The sequence below is a fragment of the Carcharhinus amblyrhynchos genome, chromosome 16, assembly GCF_965287045.1.
Source record: "Carcharhinus amblyrhynchos chromosome 16, sCarAmb.v2.hapA, whole genome shotgun sequence".
Taxonomy (NCBI): domain Eukaryota; kingdom Metazoa; phylum Chordata; class Chondrichthyes; order Carcharhiniformes; family Carcharhinidae; genus Carcharhinus; species Carcharhinus amblyrhynchos.
Window position 1 is genome coordinate 4,886,875 of NC_137339.1, and position 10,283 is coordinate 4,897,157.

The window sequence follows — 10,283 nt, forward strand, 5'->3', positions numbered from 1 at the left end:
TCGCCTAATTATGACATACTGATTTAAAAAGAAACAAGTCGAAGCCTCCTTCACATTCTCAAATCCTATTTATTTTCTGCGCAATCAAATCTTGCAGGTTAAGTTGATTCATCCAGTTACCTGATCAGAGCTGGTTTCAGCGGAGCAAGCAGAAATATTTAGATCCTGCTCTGTGTCTAAGACTCCCTGACAACCAGGCTGAAGTCATCAGCTGTCTCCCAGTATTAAGGGGTTAGACTGGAGGCAGCTGCTCTCTCCCCATTGCCATTCCTAACACAGCACCAGGCTGCAGTGTAGAATTGCCAACCCCTCTAGGCTTGGCGAGGAAGGATAGATTCATCTCGGAAACACTGCTGCAAGCAACATCCGGGAGAAATGGCCGAAAAGGCCCTTAAAAAACACAGCCCGCTTATTCCCCACCCCCTACCATTCCCATTTATCAGTTAGAAATATATTGGAGATGCCTGTTTCACTCACAGTTCAGTCTCAATTTGGCTGGCAAAGGGAAGAACTTTAACCTATCCCTGCACTATTGGCAGTAAATCAGTAAATACCCACACCTGAGGCCCAGTCAGTGATTAGAAATTTTTTTTATTGGTGGACATTGCTGGCTGGGCCAGCATTTATCGCCCATCCCTAGATGCCCGTGTCCAGAGGGGCAGCTGAGAGCCAGCCACATTGCTGTGGCTCTGGAGTCACATGTAGACCAGACCAGGTAAGGGTGGCAGATTTCCTTCCCTAAAGGACATTAGCGAACATGGGTTTTTCCCCTGACACCCAGACTAAAATGTGATCAGCTGCCCCCCAGTATTAAGGAGTTAGACTCGAGGCAGCTGCTCTCTCCCCATTACCATTCTTAACACAGCACCGGGCTCACGGTCATCAGTAGATTCATAATTCCAGACATTTTTTAATCAAATTCAAATTCCACCAGCTGCCGTGACGGGGTTTGAACCCACGTCCCCAGAACGTTAGCTGAGTTTCTGGATTAGTAGCCTAGCGATAATACCATGACCTCCTTGTGTTAAATGAGGTTCCATACCCCAGATTTTGGGAGCCACGGGCTGGAGGTTTCCCAGGACGCAGGAGATTCGCCAGGTGCAGAGAGACAGGAGCTGCTGGATTCGGCAGACTTTCCAGCACTGCTTGTGGGCCAAGAGAAGAAGCAATGCTCCTTCCTCCCACTCAAACCCGGCCCTTTCAACAAATTTCCCACTATCACCGTCAGATTTTGTCCCTTCATGATTTCTCGTCATCATCCAATCTCCCCCCCAGTGTAGGTTACCTGTATTTCCAAAGGGTATTGGAGCCACACAAAAGGTTAATGGGTAAGGTGGGGGCTCAAGGGGTTAGTAACGTGGACGGAGGATTGGTTAATGGGCAGTAAACAGAGAATTATTTATTCTAAATAATGAGATGCCTCAAGGCTCAGAGCTGGGGCCTGAGCTATGTATAATCCATATATAGGATGGAATATATCCAAGTTTGCTGATGATACCAAGCTAGGTGGGAAGGTAAGCTGTGGGGAAAACATGATGAGGCTGCAAAAAGATATAGACCTGTTAATTGAGTGGGCAACATGATGGCAGATGAAGGGATGTGTAGAAGTTTGGTCATAAGAATGGGAAAGCTATAGTTAAAAAAGCCCACCAACACTTCCACTTTCTCAGGAGTTTAAGGAAATTTGGCATGTCCACTACGTCTCTCACCAATGTCTCCAGATGCACCATCGAAAGCATCCTTCCCAGATGTATCACAGTTCGGTGTGGCTCCTGCTCTGAGCAAGACCACAAGAAACTACAAAGGCTACACCCAAACCAGCCTCCCATCCATTGACTCTGTCTATACTTCCCGCTGCCTCGAAAAAGCAGCCAGTGTAATTAAGGACCCCACCAACTCAAGAACAGCTTCTTTCCTGCTGCCATCAGACTTTTCGATGGACCAGGTATGTATTAGATTGATCTTTCTCTGCACCCTAGACATGATGCCACTGTTGGCCTGGGGTAGGCACAGTAAGAAGTCTCACAACACCAGGTTAAAGTCCAACAGCTTTATTTGGTATTACAAGCTTTCAGAGAGCCGCTCCTTCATCAGGTGAGTAGTGAGTTGGGTTCACAAACACAGCATATATATATATATATAGACACAGACTCAACTGCAAGGTAATGGTTGGAATGTGAGTCTTTACAGGTACAGACAGTGCGAGTGGAGAGGGGGATAATGACAGGTTAAAGAGGTGTGAAGCCAGGACAGTTAGTAAGATTTTGTAAGCCTAGGCCAAATGCTGGGGGTTTGACGTAGTGTGACAGGACAAAGGAGCAGCACTCTGAAAGCTCGTGATACCACATAAACCGATTGGATTTTAACCTTGGTCACTGGGATAAGGGGGGGGTTAGCCTGAAATTGGGTGTATTTTCTCTGGAGTTTAGAAGAATGAGAGGTGATCTCATTGAAACCTATACACTTCTGAAGGGGTTTGACAGGGTGCATACTGAGAGATAGTTTCCGCTGGTTAGGGAATTTAAAACACCAGGGCACTGTCTCAGGGTAAGGGGCCAATCATCTAGGACGGAGATGAGGAGAAGGATGGTGAATCTTTGGAATTCTCCACTCCAGAGGATTGTAGCTATTCCACCATTAAATATATTAAAGCTTTTTGATCTCTCAGAGAATCAGTGGAGGGGAGTAATAGGTGGGAATGAGAAGTTGAAACCCAAGATCAGCATGATGGTATTGAACGATGGAACAGGTTTGATGGGCTGAGTGGTCCACTCCTGCTCCTATGTCTACCCCTCCTCGCTGTTCCCCTCCGAGTGTGCACCTCCACAGACCTTCAGCAATGCTGCGGACTGTCCACCACAGCCCCAGCCTCTCCATCTGGTCAAAAAACACAGTCAATAGCTTATGATGTCCTGTCCTTAATTTTGGCAGACCGTCCAAACTCTCGGGATTTCTGGGTTGCTGATCTTGACCCATTCCATTCCCCCCCTAGCCCCGTCCCACCTCCACTCTCACCCCAACCCAACCCCCCACCCCCGCGCCCCCACCCCAACCCAACCCCCCACCCCCGCGCCCCCACCCCAACCCAACCCCCCACCCCTGCGCTCCCACCCCTGCGCTCCCAACCCCCGCGTCCCCACCCCCTGCACTCCCGCCCCCACCCCCACGCCCCCACCCCTAACACTGGAGCCAAAGTGTCTGTTCCCTTTCCAATTGGCCGAGGGAGGACAGTGCTCCTGGAAAATGAACCAATGACAGGAGGCAGGTGGCTCATCTCAACCAATCATATGATGAAACCTTTCAGCCAATGGTCAGAGTTGGAAATCTAACCTCAGTCGCAAACATTTCTTTCAATAACAGAAATAATTCTTATACCTCACGTTCTTGTGAAATCAGTAAAAGCTCCTCGAATGCATTTCCCTTCTCTCAAAACAGGGCCCTGACCTTTGACCTCTGTCCAGACGATTGCCACTTTTCATAGAATCCCTACAGTGCAGACGGAGGCCATTCGGCCCACCTGCACCAACCATAATCCCACCCAAGCCCTATTCCTGTTACCCCTCATATTTACCCAGATAATCCCCTTAACACTAGAGTTAATTTAACCTGCACCGTGGGAGGAAACGGAGCACCCAGAGGAAACCCATGCAGACACGGGGAGAACATGCATCTGCCTCGTTATAGAATTACAGAATGGTCACAATAGAGAAGGTGGCCATTCAGCCCTTCTGCTTGTGCCAGGATCAACTCAGTAGTCCCACTGCCACACCTTTGACCTATATCCTTGTAAATATTTTCTCCACAGATAATGATCCAATTCTCTTTTGAAAGTCTCAGTTGAACTGAGAGGTACCACACTGACAGACAGTCCATTCCCAATCCTAACCACTCGCTGGGTGAAAACATTTCCCCCTCAGAAGACCAATATCTCTTTTGTCAATTATCAGAATCTGTGCCCTCTGGGTCTCCGTCCTTCCACCAACAGGAACAGTTTCTCTGATCACGATCTGACCCAGCGACAGTCCATATACAATAAGACCCCAAAAAGTACAAATAGGCCACTCAGCCCATCAAATCTCACCACTATTCAGTGAGATCCTGACTGATCTGATATGATAATCCCCAACTCCACTTTCCTGCCCTTTCCCCACAATCCTCGATTTCCTTACTGATTAAAAATCATGGGCGAGAATAAACAAAATACACCAAATCCACCAATCTCTTTGAAGCAACTTCTAGCAAGTTCTATCTGATAAAATGTCTCTAGAAGAATCTGACCAGGTGCTGAAAGGCATTGTGACAGCAGGAGACACACTGTATAAACTCAGGCATGTTTCTCAATGGAGACCTTGGCCCATATCACAACAAATAACACTCACAGTGCAGGCAACAGCAATATAGTTTCAACTCAGGATGGAGAGTGGCTTGGAGGAAAGATTCTAGGGAATGGTGTTCCCATATATCTGCCTCGTCCTTCTCGGTGGTAGTGGGCGTGGGTTTGGAAGGTGCTAACTCTGCCCTGTATGGTCTTTGGTCCATTTGCTGAGTATAAAACAGGATAGTAAAACAAAGAGACAGGTGTCCTACAATAGGTTAGATATCATTTTCCCCATTAACAGAGAAGGAAACAAAGGTTTGCAATTAACAAACAATCTTCATGGCCATTGGACATTTCAAAATGCTTTCCAAATCTGAAGTACTTTTTGAAATGTCGCAAAGAAAGAAACACGGCTGCCTCTATCGCCAGGGTGCCTCTATCACCAGGGCGCCTCTATCACCAGGGTGCCTCTATCACCAGGGTGCCTCTATCGCCAGGGTGCCTCTATCGCCAGGGCGCCTCTATCACCAGGGTGCCTCTATCGCCAGGGTGCCTCTATCGCCAGGGCGCCTCTATCGCCAGGGTGCCTCTATGGAGGGGGGAAAGTCTGGGTGCTCTGTTTGGGAGGCGAGGGGTGAACAGAGCGGAAGAGATGGATTGGGTGGGGGAGTCCAGAACTAGGGGGTCATAGTTTGAGGATAAGGGGTAAACGTTTTAGAATTGAGGTGAGAAGAAATTTCTTCACCCAGAGGGTGGTGAGTGTGTGGAATTCACTCCCACAGAAAGTAGTTGGGGCCAAAACATTATCCGATTTCAAGATGAAATTAGATATCATTCTTGGGGCTAAAGGGATCGAGGGATATGGGGGGGGCGGTGGGGGATTGGGATATTGAATTTGATGATCATCTCTGATCAGAATGAATGGAGGAGCAGACTCGAAGGGCTGAGTGACCTGCTCCTAGTTCTAGTTTCTATCACAGGAAGCTCCCACAGACAGCAATGTGAAAATGACCAGATGATCTGTTTCTTTGGGCTATGATTGACATTGAGATTTATCTTCCTGTTCTTCTTTGAATACTGCCACTAACTCTTTCACATCCCCTCCCGAGGTGCCGGATAGGGCCTGGGGTTCACAGTGCAGCGCTCTCTCAGGCCGGGACTGAGTGCTCAAGCTAAAAAACCAGAAAACTTTGGCAGAGGAGGAGGCCATTCAGCCCATCACATCCACACCAGCCGATACGGAGCAATCCGGCCTATTCCCACTTCCCAGTTTTTGGTCCGTCCCACTCGGGGGAAGCAGCTGTTCAGATAACCGTCAGGTTTGTGAAGTGAAGCCAGAAACTTCCGGCTCAGGAGGTGACTGTCAGGTACACGGTGTGAAGACTGCGGCCAAAAGCTTAGATTCTCCTTCTTCCCTGCATCATCACTCCTTCCATCAGACAGTCTTTTAACCCACTCCTTCCTCAAGATGCTCCTTACTGTGGAATAGTTCACTTCCCTCAGCCTCAACTTCCTTCCTCCGATAGACTGTTGACATTCCAATGCGATGTCTGCCAATCACTGCTCTTCCATTCACCTCACTCTCTAACCCGTTTTGTTCAAACCTCGTGGTGCCTTCACTGGGGAGATTCAGTCTACAATTAGCCTTTGCAATTTAAACAGTCAGAGACCCTGTGTAACAGGGCTGGTAATGTTCACCAATCAGGTTACAACCCAGACACAGGCCCTTCGGCCCACATTGGCCTTTCCCTCCAGGCACACTGTAGAAATATGCAAAATAGAAGGAGGACTAGACTATTTGGCCCTTTGAGCATGTTCTGTCATCACACACCAAGGTCTCATCCCCTTCAACCCATTTCCCCTCACCCACTTCCCTGAACAATTCTTAAATAATTCCTCAACCTCGAACCCCGGTATCAGCTGTGTCTGGACAATGTGCCTGTCCCAGTCACTTCCAGACTCCCACAACTGCTCCCCGCCACACTGCAGAGCTCCAACTTCCAGTAGAACAAATGAACATTATATAGATTGCCCTGGGCTTTATTTCTCCTGCAGAGAGTCCACAACTGCACCCAGAAGATCACACTTTAATTCCTGGAGAGTCTACCTGGGATCCTCACACCTCCACAAGGGCCTTGAATCATCCCAGAGTCACAGTAACACAGACATTCCACAATCTTGGCACAGATACCAAGCCTGGCGTTGGCACTGAACCCAGAGTCTAGCCCAGGGCAGCAAGATCCCATCCCAAAGGGAATTGGAGCAAACTCCCAAGACATATTCACCAATCAGTTTGGGCGAGGATGGAGATTGAGACTGAAATTTACATCCCAATCATAATCTCAGAGGAAAACTAAACCAGCCCCCACCAGAGCTCCCCTGAAACAGTGTGAACGGAACTCTGAATATGGTCAACTGTACTAACAGCAAACCATCAGGCATACTCATAGCAACCACTGGAGCAGCACACAGCAACCAGTCCCACCACTCACTGAATGTGCGTGGAGATTAGACGCCTTGATAAACTAATTCTAGGGCCTGTTTTCCACAGAACCATAGAATCCTTACAGTGCAGAAAGAGGCCATTTGGCCCATCAAGTCTGTACTGTCTCTCCGAAGGAGCATCCCACCAAGGCCCGCTCTATCCACATAGCAGGGTAAATTCCCTCAGTTAATCCCTCTAACTGACACATCTTGGGACATTAAGGGGCAATTCAGAATGGCCAATCCATCTAACTTAGGTGTTTTTCCACCTAAAACACCTTTGGACTGTGGGAGGAAACCAGAGCACCCGGAGGAAACCCACACAGACACGGAGAGAAGGTGCAAGGCCAAAATTGTACCTGGCGGGCCCCTGGTGCTGTGAGGCCAGCCCGAGAGAAGGCTCCACTCTGTAAGGATCAGATCTTATTGGATAAGTGTCCTCGAACTGTCAAACCTGAAGGAGGAAGAAAGGAGCTTATCTTTATTGGATTGATGTTTGTATTAGACGCCCCATCTCAATCCAATCTTCACGTCTGCCAAGAGTTTGTAAAAGGAAACATGAAAAATTAACACTTGTTTGCCCTTTGCAGGGGCTACACCAGGTTAAAAGTTCCCTTGACATTTTTAATGGTATTTTCAGCTTTCAAGAGCACGATGTGGAAACACTCGCCCTCAAATATTCAGGGGGTGAGAGATACATTTTACAGCCATCTCTCTCTGTGGCAAAATACAACCTTATTGTACAGTGATTTGAACAGCATCTCAAATATTCCTTTCACACATGCAACTTTTACCAGCATTCTGATTTCACTTCTGTCAATGTGATAATTTGCTATAGGTACTGATTGTTGTACTTTGACAGGTTTTGTCCCCCGCTGCTGCATACAGAGAAATATGAAGCAGGGGGATTGCATAAAACAAAACATAGCTACAGTGAAAATCCTCTCACTCTCTCTCTCTCCATGGAATCACCTTCTACACAACACCCCTATCTCTCTCCATCAACTACAGCAACTATTTACAGGAGAGAGAATTCACCTGCCAAATCACTGCCAACCCAGAAAGAAGTAATAAACTTTTTTTTGTGGGGGGGGGGGGGGGGGATGGAAATGGAAGGTTTTATAAAGAAAGGGGGTGAGGAAAATAACACAAGATTCTGAACATTAAAATTACATTTTGTTAATTCATTCAAACGAATTGAGATTATTTCACACAGGCACGGGGAAAGGAGGGGTGGGAGGACAGCTGATTAAAAATGCATTAGAGACATAAAGGGGGAAACGGGACAAAAATGGGACGGATGTTTAAACTGAGACATCAGTTTAAATGTGCACACAAAACCTGGGATGTGTCCATGACATTAACATTAACGTTGCAAAAAATAAATGTATTTTTATACATATTCACACTGGCTGACAAGAACAAAACAGAAACTACTCTTATATAAACACTGCTTCTTCTTCCCATTCCTGTCTTTTATAAAGAAACACAACAGCAAAAAAATCCAAAGAAGGGAATTTTCTTTGTGTCTTTTTTAAAAAAAAATCAAAGCGTCATAGACAGTAAAATTACTCACCGGACAGGCAAGAAAATTCGGGAGTTAAAAAACGGCAAAGGGAGAGGGAGTGGGAGCTGAGGATGGAAGGATGGGAGCAGACTGACTGGGGGGGAGGCAGAGAAATAGCGAGCCGGCGAAATAACAAGCCGGGGAGACACAGCGCAGTGAAATTCACCAGCACTCTCCACTCTAACCCAGGGGGAGAGCCCAGCTCCCCACACACACAAAGCCAGCCGCAGCCTGCAGCCCTCCCCACCGGGCACCCCCTCACCGGCTAGGCTGGCCACTCGGCCCCTCTGCCTCAGGGGGGAGAGGAGGAGGGGGCAGTGCGGCTGGGGGGGACCTCACCTCCCTCCCAGCCCCCTCTCTTCCCTCTGCCAGAAATGGTGCGTTCGCCTGAGAGCCATCCTCCTCCTCCTCCTCCTCCTCTAGCCCATCCTGAAGCTGAGAAATTAGAGAATTAAATAGCTGCAGCTTCTCCCATCCATTCAAACATTGCCAGTGTCACCATTTTAACCCACATTCCAACCAGCTCTCACCCCCATCTCCATTTGATTCTGGCGAATCCTGTCTGTCTAGTCATGTTAATCCCCCCTCCCTCTCAACTCATTATAAATTCATCTGTCTTTGTCATGGAAACTCTTATGTAAACTTGGCAGTTTATTATCCACTTTTCCTCTCCTGACAAAGGCCCTGTAGTGCCACTGCTGCTGGGAGGCTGGCATTGCGGCGTGACTGGTTTAAATAGGGTCCTACAGTGCAGAAAAGGCCCTTCAGCCCATCGAGTCTGTACCAACAATAACTACCAAATACACAGCTAACTTCCGCAAGAAATTATGTCTCTAAATGGACTTGCAAAACCTCACTAACCGTCCTGTCTGGAGACAATACACATCTCTTCAACCTGTGCTTAACGCTCTCTCCACTCACATTGTCTGTATCTTTAAGACTTGATTACCTGTAAAGACTCACGTTCCAACCATTATTTTGTAAATTTGTGGCTATATAAGCCCTGTTTGTGAACAGAACTCCCACTCCCCTGATGAAGGAGCAGTGCTCCAAAAGCTAGTGGCTTTTGCTCCCAAATAAACCTGTTGGACTTTAACCTGGTGTTGTGAGACTTCTTACTAAAAGTTCAAACTGAGAGAGGCAGCTGGAAGGAGTGACATGGGCGTGCTGTGGCTGAGCTACCCACCAATCTGCTGCTGCTTCCTCCATATAAATGCAAGTTGTTGTTGTACACATACAACACCGAGTGGTTTTTCTTTGATTTGTGGGACATCGCATCGTTGGCAGGGCCAGCATTTATTGCCCATTCCTGAGGGCAGTTGAGAGCTAACCACATTGCTGTGGCTCTGGAGTCACATGTAGGCCAGGCAGGGTAAGGACGGCAGATTTCCTTCCCTAAAGGACATTAGTGAACCAGATGGGTTTTTCCGATAATTGACAATGCTTTCACGGGTCAAAAGACTCTCCCATTTTTTAAAAAAATCTGGATTTTTATTGAATTCAAATTTCATCATCAGCTGTGGTGGGATTCAAACCTGGGTCCCCAGAATGTTACCCTAGGTCTCTGGATTACTAGTCCAGCAACAATACCACTACACAATTGCCTCCCCTAGCTCTTTGAACAGGCCAACCACAAACCTAGAGCAATGCGCTGTGGGGTCCTTGGCTCGAATCCAAGGCAGTAAAGCCATCCTGTGGCAGTCCTGGGCTTCCCGAAAAGTATTTTCGGGAAGAGGGGAGATCTCATTGAGACGTATAAGATGATGAATGAGATGGATAGGATAGAGGTGGAGAGACTCTTCCCGCTCAAAAAAGACAGTAGGACTAGGGGGCACAGCCTCAAGATAAAGGGGGGGCGGTTTAGAACGGAGTTGAGGAGGAACTTCTTCACTCAAAGGGTGGTGAATCTCTGGA

General features: G+C 47.6%; 1 protein-coding gene across 1 annotated transcript in view; it reads right to left on the minus strand.

Moving 5' to 3' along the window:
- Window positions 1-8,505, minus strand: part of raly (RALY heterogeneous nuclear ribonucleoprotein) — a 108,450-nt gene extending 99,945 nt beyond the window's left edge. The window contains exon 1 of the mRNA XM_080204602.1: window positions 8,379-8,505. The gene's annotated coding sequence lies outside the window, so the exon portion shown is untranslated. The remainder of the gene's footprint in view (window positions 1-8,378) is intronic.
- Between the last annotated feature and the right edge of the window lie 1,778 nt (window positions 8,506-10,283).